General features: G+C 37.1%; 1 protein-coding gene across 1 annotated transcript in view; it reads right to left on the bottom strand.

Annotated features, from left to right (window-relative positions):
- EYS (eyes shut homolog) overlaps positions 1–12038 on the bottom strand; it is a 1407877-nt gene that overhangs the window by 346219 nt on the left and 1049620 nt on the right. The window lies entirely within an intron of this gene.

Here is a 12038-nt window from a genome sequence, read left to right as displayed (position 1 = left end):
AACCTGCGAACCCCGGGCCACCGAGAAGCAGAATGTGCAAACTTAACCGCTATGCCACCGGGCTGGCCCAAAAGGAGTTCTTATGGTGTTTCCAGCTCTGGTTCTACGTATCTTTGCATCCAACTGTACCAGGTTCTTTCCTTGGTTTAGTTACATAAGAAAACAAATTATTTATCTAAATTACTCCTGACTCTGTAATTCTCTACATGGTTGGAATTAGTTTAGGGTCCTTAAATACATGGAACTCCTCCTGACACGATAAATCACATTATGGGTTTACACACACCGTGGCTGGAGTCTACGTGGTGACTGTGGATGAAACTGAGGTGGGATGACAGAGGGCTGCATTTTGCCTCAGCATCATCCCTTTACGTTCAGTAGGAATCAGAGAAATGTGACCTTTGGAAAACGATATACTATTAATTCACTCTCCCCATCTGAAGGAAGGGACTGACATAACAAAAACAAAGGAATTTGCAGCATTGCCAGGAGGATATTTAAAAAGCACTTTATGTGCCATGGAAGAAAAGCACCAATAATAAAAAAGTTGTATAAATAATATATAACCCTTTATTCCTGACACTAGTGGCTCTTTGCTCACACTCCTACAATAATATTAAATCATTATTACCAGGAGACCTAAATTTATAAACCAACTTTGGCCTCCAAGCAAGTTCACAATTGCCTTCCTAGGCAAGAATGTTGGCTTTTTTTCTTACTTTTCTGCTTGCCTTGTAATTTGAAATTATACTCTTAGTGCGGCAATAAACTTGCGACAGCCAGCTTTTAGAATTGCTAGACACCTCTTTGGCATTAAAAAGTAGCCCAAAGCCTCAGGTACCTATTGATTCATTTTAAAACCAACCCAATAATTTCTCTAGTGAGAGAACGAAATTATTTTACTTAAAAACCAAAGAATGTATGTCCCAATAGTTTCAGATTGTACTTGAGAGATTGTTCCCTTGGGTACGGTTTCTAGTTTTTCAACTGTTTTGGAGTAGGAAATAAAAGAATAAAGGCAAAGTTCTAGCAGGTTTCTTCAATGAGACATCCCTAATTGCCATAAAACCACCTTGGGCTAATTCCACACTAAAACTGCCAGAGCATGAAATCTGAGAAATTACATTTTTAAAAAGACCTAAAATGCCAGCTCTAAATCCCAGCATAAACCAGCAAAGGAACTTTTAGAGTTTTGGAAATAACCAAAATACCAACTGTGTGATGAAACCTAAGATATAAAACTGTGAATTTGTTATTTCCCATGAAATCTTAGATCGACATCCACGGAACTACAATATATTACATATGCCAAGCACTAGTAAGGGGCCTGGCACTTTGTAGGTATTCTAAAGATGCTCAATTAATGAGCAAATGAATGAAAGGAAAGGTATTTTTCAAAGTTCATGAAGTCTTCTTGGTGCCAAGTGTAATTTTCATGAAATTTCGAACGATATGCTTCAAGGACACGCATCCTTACTAGTGAACTGTTCCTCGTTCCTTCTCTTCATCTTCACTTTGGCCTGTTTTTTATGCAAAATTTGGTCCTGGAGCTTATGACTTGATGCATAAGGCACCGGGGGCAGATTAGGAGGATAAAGGCTTTATGAGGGCAGGGATTTTTGTCCACTTAGCCCACTTCAGACAGTGGATCAAGCCTGTACAGACAGGGAGCTCAGCGTGCAGCTGATAAATATGTGAATCCAGTAGGATACGGGCAGAAGGAAATCATTTCCCAAGTTGTGCAGAGGTGACGCAATGCATTAGGAAGACATTACAAAATCTGGGGTTGGAGATAAAACAAAATGAATGAGGCAAAATCTTGCATCTACAGAGGCAATAAAGGCCTGGGGGGAGAAGACGTGAGCTAGAGTAGATCTCGACCAGTTCAAGGTTTGCTATTGTAACACTCCAGCTCTAGCAAAATAGTCAGCATACTATGAGCTTGATAAATATCTGGATTAACATTTTTCTTTTCAAAAATTTCAAATTGGCACATTAAAAGATTACTCCCCCACTTTGTTATGGCAATATACCTCAGAATTTGATACTTTGTAGGCAACTTGGTGAGAATGCTTACATTCCTTACATGTATAATCGTCCTGTGTATTGGAATGATCTGAAAATAATATGATTTTGTCTTCATATTTTCTAATATCGAGCATTATGTTACCGACAAAAATGGAGTCAATGAAGTTAGGTTTAAACCTCCTCTTAATAATAATTGAACTCAGCAAGTATTTACTGAAAGTGTCACATTGAGATGGGTATTGTAGGGATCAGAAAGACTCCAAGATTGACACTTGCCTTAACCCACCAGGTAGTCTTTTGAAGGAGACAGGGCATAACATATAAAACAAGTAGAGAGGAAAAAAGAAAATACTGCCAGAACACAGAGTGATGCTTTATAAAATGCTAAATTGACTATAATCAAAGACTATGCTTTATGGTACAGATGCCATCCTTCACTGGATAGTAAAGATTTTAGATTAAAAGCAATGGTACAACTATATAAATTTTATTATTAAATCATTAGATTGCAGTAAAGAATCCCTTTAGGTAAAGGTTGCAGATGCTGTTCTATGCAATGATTCATTTTTAAAAAGGTTTATCTTGGATGTATTCACTAATTCCAATAAAAATTTCCTCCAAAAGGATAAAGGCCAAAATTTATTCTTTATTTTTGTTTTCTGAAAGCACAGAAACCTCAATTATTATGTGTAAACACAGAGAGAATATTTATTAACTTTGCCTACTTTATTATATTTCTGGTGGAGTAATGCCAATGAATCACCTTTGAAAGCAGCATCCACGCTGCATTTCTGGAGCCTGAGGAGACATGTAACATTTCCCTAGATTACTTAATTATCAGAAAATTACCACAAACAGAATATATGGTAGCATTTCAATCCTACTGAAAAAGATGTCTTTTTATCTCTAAAATGCCATAGATGAGGTAAAAAAGGCAATTACTTGTCACTTCTACTGCAAAGGTTATAATATTCAACTTACTTTAAATGACAGGTTTTTCCAAGGGCTAGAAAATTAGCTGCTAAACAGGTCACAGCTTTTTCAAACAATCTATTTTTGTTACCAATATTCTCAATTAGTTCAAAAGCCTAAGGACTTCTATGACATGACTCTGATCTGTCAGAATTTAATTTTTGTCTGCCCATTTCTATCTATGCTTGTATTCACAGGTGCCATTCACCCATTCTTTCTCTACCTGATCGAGAAAGACTTAACATTTTCTTGAGTATTAGATATTCATTCCCACTGACACCTTAGTTGAATCTTAATATGGAAAGTCATGAAGAAGTATAGTATAAAGTAAGATATTTGTCTTTAAAATGTTTCTAATTGTACCTGCCATGCTTTACGTATACAGCATTTTCCTGATTTTGTTGAAACTAGTTTCAAAGTTATTTCTATGTGAGATCATCGTATGGAACCGGCCCTGTGATCACACCGTGTTTCCCTAGTCCCTCCACTCCTACTGTCCCAAAGGGCTAGGTCACACCTTATCTGTCCTCAAAATCACACACCCTCCTCTTTCACTGCAGAAAGAGTAGCTCGGGCAAGAACTCCCATGACTCACCCCACAAGCTACTGTGGATGAAGCATCCATGCTCCTCCCTGAGGCCAATACACTAGAGGCCATTAGAGTCGATCACCCAACACACGCATGGACATCACCCTGCCATCCTCTGCTTTTCTTTACATATGAAGTCTTTTCATTTCTATTGCACCATTCCCATCAGCACACAAACATCCTGTTATTCTGCTCATCTTAGAAGAAACAAATGAGTGATCACGTCCTGTTAGCGTCACCTGAAAGCCAAGATGAATACAGCCCGTGGTTAACATAGGTTAGCATAAGGGAAGCCATGTTATAGAGGGGAACCATGTAAGGACTATAAGTGACCCTGATCCACAAGACACCTCTGCTCCTTGTCAGCAATACTCTAGTTTGCACGTGGCCTAGATATGGACACACCTGCTTGTAAGAAATACACATGCTCTGTTATTTTCATAGTCTTGGCTTATACTGAGCTCCCTATTTCGATAAGGCAATAACTTGTTCTCTAAGTTTTCCCAGCGATGTAATGACCTTGGGAGAAAGCCTTCTGCTGGTATCTGTCACTGTGACAAGAGGAAGGGATGATCTGGAGTCTTAAGGACTACAACACCAGATGGTAGACATCCCGAGACCCCACCGACCTGCCACCCTTCAGCTCATTTGCTCTCTATAACTGCTTCAAAATTTTGTAGATTTAAGATGGTTCTTTAGGACACTAGTCTGCCATCTTCCCCCTTGCTAGCAAGCTGTAATAAAAAGACCCTTTCTCACTTACCACCTTGCCTCCATACTGTTGGCTTGTCTCTGCCACGAGTAGAAGGCACCTTTTGGCAGTTACAGTCCTACCTCCCTTAATGCCTCAGAAGCTTCCCTTATCCTCAGAACAAAGGCCAGACTTCTCACTGGCCTGCTGCTGCCCTCTTCAGCCTCAGCTCTTCCACTCTACGTTCTTGCCATTCTGAATTAACTTCCTTCCACACTCTGCTCCCAAGATTTCATACCAACTGTGCCACTGTCTGGGGCACACTTTACTGTGCTGCTTTCCACTCAATACCTCTCTGTCCTCTTGCCCACGGGCTGATTGCCTCCAGTGCATCCTTCAGGCTCTGGCTCACACCTCACTTTGGCAGGGCTCTGCTCCTTTGGCTAGGTTGTGCCCTGTTCAGTATGTGCACACTTCTCCATCACAGCGTGTCCCGAGCAAGGGCCATGACTTCATCTGTTTTATTACCACTATGTTTCTGGCACTCAAGACAGGGCATGACACCAGTAGGTAGTTGAGAAATCTTTGCATTTGAATGAATAATTGAAAGAAGAAAGGACTAAGGACACTCTGTACTTTTTAACAAATACTAACAGACTACCCATGTGAAGAAACAGTAATTTTGCAATAAAAATACAGCAATTTGGACGTGAAACATGACTTACAGATTCTTAGATTATACTGGTCAGCATAATTTTTAACATTCTCCTTGTTTAAATGTAAATATCTACTATAAAAAACTTCTTTCTTAACCAAATGGAAATACAATGTTCCCTTTCCACCTCGTTTTACAAAATTATTTCATATGAATTGATTGAAATAGTGACAGGTCTTCAATATTAATAACAAAATTTCACAGCCTTCAAAACAGTTGTCTGATTTCCTAAAACTTTCTTTTTTATGGCAGGTCTCTTCTATTGACGAAACAGTTTTTAATCATAAGATTCATCTGTAAGAATTTCTCTCGCTTTACTTTGTGGTTAACAGTTGTTCTCAAATAGGATAAAATATGTGAAAAAGAAGGTAAGTGTCCCTCCCGTTGTGGTTGGCAGAAAGCTAGCTCTTTAGGTTCCCACTTCTGTAAGTGGAAAAAAGTCTGAGCTCTTCCAGAAGCCACTTAGCACTCTTGCTTCTGTGAATTCTGTTTTAACATAAAGTCATCATTATGCAAAAAAAAAAAAAAATGCCTTTGAACTACTGGCATCTTATACTTTTTTAGGGGCGGGGGAAACTGGCATTTGAAACTACATTAAGAGAAGTAGCTAAATTACCAAAAGACACTGAAAATATCTAGAAAATAGAAAATTTGCCTTTTGCTCCTTGTTCAGATTTCACAAATCCGAAGATTGAAGAGACTAATTTCATTTTTTAAGAAATCCACAAGATTTATGTGCACCCTATAAGCCTTCATTCATGTTCAGGCTATGTGTAAGTGTCTATAACTACTTTATATTATGAAATCATTGTTCATCAACACATTAAGACATTGTTTAACGCTCTGAAACAATTTAACATCTAACATACAAAGTCAGCTACATGTTGACTCTCACTATTATTCAATCAATAAAAAAGCTCTACCAGAGAGAAAATAACTTAGCCACTTAATAAGATTATTTTCCCATCTTGTTTTATTTAAACATGTAATTCTCCTCTAAGTCACAATCATACTTCTGAAAATCTCAGGATTTCACAGCAGACTCTTTTTTACAACATCACAAGTGAATGACAAATTAATTATACTTAATTTTAGCTGAGCTTTATCATAGGCATTGAAAAGCCACTCCCTATGAACGTGCTTTAAAAACAATCGAAGACTGAAAGGTTGTTTTCTAGAAATCTAAAATCAAAAGGATCAGGGTTTAATATCCTATGTTGGAGACATAAGTGCTACAGGGCTCTGTTGTGATCAAATTCACTTTTCTTTTCCACAGAGAAAACCGTGGTCTCAGAGCTTGAGTAACTTGATTGTCAATATCACATCGCCATCCTCTTTGTAATCATTGTCATCATCTTTGTCCTAACAACTACCTGTTGAAGAGCTACTATATGCCAGGTGTGTTATTCATTTAACACACATTTTATCTAATTCTTATCTTATCTGGAATGTCAATAGTTATGGCATCCTGATTTCAGACGACAAAGGTAAAAACTTGGGAGAGCTGGTCTCAGACTCATTTAATGGTCTTCTCACTACACCAGGCTAAAAAGCACCATTGTAGTTCCAGGTAATCTCCGTAGTATCCACCCGGGCAGGAAATTCATGAGTTTCCCAGGCCCAGGCTGGTCGCCTAAATGAGAGCGGCCAGGTGGGTGTGGGATTATGGTGAAGCAAGCACACAAGGGCGTTGTATAGGGGCGGTTCTCATTGAGGGCTGCCACATGTGAATATGCATGCAAGCTTACACATTTCCTGACTTTTCATGAAAGGCTGGAAACCTGCACGTTCATGTGTGTGTGCATGTATATGTTGTGTGTGCATGCATGCATGTGTGTGTCACACATACATGTATACTCTTCTGATCTTTGAAGGCAAAAAATACATGTTTAATAAAATAACATGGGAGCCAAATACAATAACTGAGGGTATTTGAGACCTCTGTGATATACTAGTGAGATTAGAGAATTCTGAATAAATCTGAACAAATTTAAATGAATTTGTTACCAGAGCAGATGTTTAAAACTTTCCAGCAATGTAAGAATGCAATTCAGCCTCTATCACCTAATTCATATTTTTGGATAAGCCTTTCTATGTATCTTTCCTTTTCTTTGTTTTATACTTTGTGGAAGTCTTAAAAGAACATCACCAGAAGAACAAAGAACGTACTAGAAAACCACTTGACGCATGCTGTCCACTGGGCCAGATCTGACATCCTCTCCTGAGGGAGAGCAACTGGAGAAGCCACGCTGAACAGGCCACCGTGCAGCATCGTCCCTCCGTCACTTACAGAGCGTTCTCTCAGATGGAGAAAACTGAAAGCGGCGGACAGCACTCAGCCCAGCTTTGACTATTGTAAAATATAAGCACTTGGAAAGTAGGATATGTTTTGAAACTTGAACAGTAAGAGAGTAAACTCTCTCATGGAGATGATGACAAGTAGCATCTTTCTGTCCAGAGTGCTACTCGCCATTCAGCGCTCCCGCGCCTCAGTGGGCCGTCCACACTTCCTGTGAGCACGCTGTGGGATGAGTTATCAGAGTGGCTGCAGAGTGCTTTTTCTTCTCCCTGAAATTCTGCAAACAATCTTTCTGTGATCATGTAAAGAAAATTTGGTCTGAGGATGAACCAATTGACTAAACTTTGTGTAGATGTGGAAATATTTTCCCCACCTCTTACTGAGCTTCCCCTTTGCCAACTTTTACCTTATTGGATCAAAGTGTGCATTTTTACTTTGTGCTTTTTTTCTTCTTTACGATCTCTAAAGGTTTTATTCTTATTTTGTGCCTTGTTTCTGGCTCATCTGTGGTATGTAGGAATCCCACAGTGAAGAATAGCTTTTCTCAAATTTCATCCTTTTTGAATCTTCCAAGGATGTCTCAAGCAATATAAAGAAAATAAAACAACTTAATTCTCAAGCTACGGTGCTAAAATTAAATTGTAACTATCCTAGAGAAATCTTTGTAGTTACTAGTGAGATTCCATGTCTTTATGTTGGAAAGCGTTTGAAATACAAACTTAAATGGTTTGTATTAACCATTTAGTAAATGGTTCGATGATTACGAATCCAATATTCTGTATGAGTGATGGCAGAGGTGTCTATAAGTTGTTCAGCTGTACAGTTTGGGGGAACGTAGTTTTCCAGCTACACAACAAGCTTTAATTCAAATTAAGAAATAATCACATATACATGTAATCAGAATTCATTTGTCAGCATTAATTATCTTTTTCATCTAGAAAAGAGAAACCAGGAAGCAACAGATATTCTTGTTTCATCAATGATTCCATGTGTGACATAATTCTTTTAGCTCCTTAGTAAAGACCTCTGGCTCTCCTCTTTTGGTGTACCACAAACTCCTTATAAGACAAAGTAACTAGAGAGATTTTCTTCTCAAATTTCACTTGATTTCTGTGTTCAAAATAGAATTTATTTCTTCACAAATGATATAACAAGATTTGGAATTTTTTATGTTGATGATAATGGGAATTAGAATCTTAATAAATATTTGCCAATTCTGAAAAGAGCAAGAAATGTGATTACCTATTGGAAATATTCCTGTAACGTACAGAGTAATGAGTTGAGATGGTAATATTAAGTGCAAAGAGACTCTTGTAAAGGTAGACATTATTTTGTAAAGTGAGATAAGAATTAGTTAAACAGCTCAAATTTGTTGTGATTGATTGGTTGATTCTTACATTTTACTCACTTTCAGGCTTCACCTAAACTTTTGACCATATGAAGTTACACAGATGGAATTAGTTTCATCCTTTTTACCTCCCTAATACATGTATGGAGTACAACCATTTCTTTATAATCTGTCTCCATATAGGATTTTACCTTGGGGAAAATTTGCAGGAAATTCCAGATGTATGAATTTGAACAACTGCATTAATCTTGCTGAGCATTACTTAACTCTGATATAAACTGGATACAATAATTCCTAAATCTCATTGAGCTAGAGTTGCAAAATTTAGCAAATAAAAATATAAAAGCGTGAATTACAGATAAGTTTTAGCATAAGTATGACAATCATTTTTTAGCATAATTATGTCCCAAATATTGCATGGAGAACATTATACTAAAAAAATTATTAGCTGTTTGTGAAATCCAAATTCAAGTGGTCCTGTCTTTTATCTGGCATCCCTACATTGAACTGTTTTGGGGATTAAATCAGATGCTTTATCTAAAATGGCTGACAAATGGTAGATACCTAAGAACTTTTTCTTGCCTAACCCTGTGATCTATCAAAGAAATGTGACTTCAATTAGATCAACTCTTTGTATCCTGTATCTGGTGAGAAGCCTGACATATTGTGAGTATATTAGTAAATGTGTATAGTACAGAATAAATGAAGTGTGTGTGTGTGTGTGTACATGTTCAGGGGCTGGATTTGAGGACTGGTTAGTATGAAAAGGGGAGATTAATACATTAGGGAAAAGTTATGTTCTGCGTCCCTTTTATCAACATCTTTCATCACCATTTGACCACCATATTGTGGAATTAGAGACCTAGAAAGACCTTGGGAGATATTCTTGTCCATTCTTCTTCCCTCAGAGAACATTGCACCTAAACAGTGCTAGGGTAATAATAATCTTCAATATTGTTAAAAGACTCCAGAAACTGAATTCTTAGAATCTCCCTTGACATTTTCCCACTCTCAGGACTGCAATAACTTGAGCTACATTTAATATCTATTTGAAAGTAGCTGTCATTAATATAAGTTTTAAAGTTCTTTGTATATGTGTGTGTAAATGTATATGTAAATAAATATATTTATAATAAATATAGATAACACGTACAAAGAATTGTGTTGGAGCAGAGGGTCAGCAAACTATGGCCATTGGGCCAAATTTGGCCCACTACCTGGTTTTGTATAGCCCACCCATGGGCTAAGAATGGTTTCTACATTCTGTAGTGTTTGGGGAAAAAAAGTCAAAACAAAGATTATCATTGGTGCTGTGAAAAGCATATGAAATTCAAACGAGATAAAGTTTTATTGGAACACAGCAACATTTACATATCCATTTGTTTACATATTGTCTGTGGCTGCTTTAGCATTGGTGAGGGCTAGTTCCATGTGTTAACATTGCTAGGCTACCGTATTCAGTTATTTAGTCAAACATTGATCTAGGTATTTTGCAGATGTGGTTAACATCTTCTCTCATCCACACAATTTTATATTCAGCCAATATTTACTGATGCCTACGTACAAAGAATCGTGTGGGGAATTAGCAAAAGAATCAACGAGATATCCTGTAGCTAGGTGAATCTCACAGGCAAGAGTGGAGCTGGTCATTAAAGTGGTGATGCTGGGAAGGCGGTAAGCAGGCTGAACTGAGTGACCACACTAGGGAGGCATCTAATACAAAGGAGCCCTGCACATTAAGGCTGTATGCAACTAAAACAGTCCCTGGGAAAACACTCATACACAGACCGAACATGTTACTTTGCCTTATCTATTTTAAGTTCATAGGTTTTTGGATATGGGTGTATTGTGTACATTTTTTAAGCTTCAGAAAGTAAATTTAGATGTTATCTAACAGAAGCCGCAAACTCAAATGCCTTCAATGGAGGGCAGGTAATAAAATCAGTTAGCACTGTATGGAATGATTGAGGCTGTGAAGTCTTAGAACACGCAGTCTCCACATATTGATATTTAAATCTAAAGAATTTAAAGACAAGTGCAAGCCAAACAAAACGTGTCTTCAGGCTTCAAGTGCTGCCTATTTGAAACCTACCTCTTCTCATTTCATGCATGGTGATTAAAACCCAAGATCTTAAGAAACTTGACTAAAATCTCTCTATTCACAGAAGAGACCGGACTGGAATCCAGGTCTTCTGGCTCCAATGGCAATTGCCTCACTTCTTTCTTTGGAGAGATCCCTGAGAAAATGTTAAGACAGGATTATAAGAGAAGAGACTGGAAGTCAACACCAGGCTGGAGAAAATTCTTGCATTTAAGAAAGAATTTATGTCCAAGAAATACGTTAATTATGCATTTACACATTTACATAGCACCTATGATGTTGCCAGCTAGAACTGAGATAGGTGCTGTGATGTTTGAAAGAAATGATAAAAACAATATCTCGTTGTTTTGTTTTGTGTTTCCCTAATTAATAATAAACACGCTTTCATACATTTACTGGCCATTTATTTCTGTTCCTGAGACATGTCTGTTAATGTGTTTTGTCTAGTTTTCCATAGGTTGTTTTGCTTTTTTCTTATAGATTTATAGGAATTTAAAAATATTCTGCATATAAATCCTTTGTGTATATCTTCTGTATATATCCTTTTCAAGGATCTTTTTCCATTTTTGGCTTATATTTCAACTTTCTTCATAATGTCTCTTGATGAGTTGAAGTTATTTTTTCACATTTATCTTTTCCTTTATTGTAAAACATTTTTTGTTTTGTCCAAGAAATCCCTTCCTACCCTCAGATCTTAAAGAAATTTTTTATATTCTGTGCTCAAATTGTTTTTTCCCCACCTTTTATAATTTGTCTCTAATTCACTTGGAGTTGACTTTTGTACATGGCATGATGGAAAGATACAAGTTTACTTTTTCCCACATGGATAACTAATCATCTGTGCACAAGTTGTTGAACAATTCATCCTTTTCCCATTGATCATCAATGACAATCATGCAATCAATCATGTTTCTCTGTGAATGTGGGTCTGTCTGTCGTCTATATAGTCTATTGCATTGGTCTCTTTTTTAAATCAATATGTCAATGCCATATTGTCTTAATTACTACAGATTTACAACAGTTCTTCATTTCTGGCAAGGGCACTCCCCTTACCTTGTTTTACTTCTTTAAATGTGTTTGGGTTTTTTGTAGAAACATAAAAATTTTCATACACATTTTTTAATCTAGATGTCAAGTTTTATAAAATATAATTGAAGTAATTTGGATTGGAATTGAATTAAAGCTACAGATCAATTGGGGCAGAATTTTGGCATCTTTCCAGTACAGTTTTCCAGTTCACGAACGTGGCTATATCTGTTTATATAGCCGTGTGCCTCAAAATAACTAGTTACTAT

Source organism: Equus quagga, chromosome 15 (genome assembly GCF_021613505.1).
Source record: "Equus quagga isolate Etosha38 chromosome 15, UCLA_HA_Equagga_1.0, whole genome shotgun sequence".
In the NCBI taxonomy this organism is placed as follows: domain Eukaryota; kingdom Metazoa; phylum Chordata; class Mammalia; order Perissodactyla; family Equidae; genus Equus; species Equus quagga.
The sequence above is the reverse complement of the archived record's forward strand: the minus strand, read 5'-3'. Positions and strand labels throughout refer to the sequence as shown.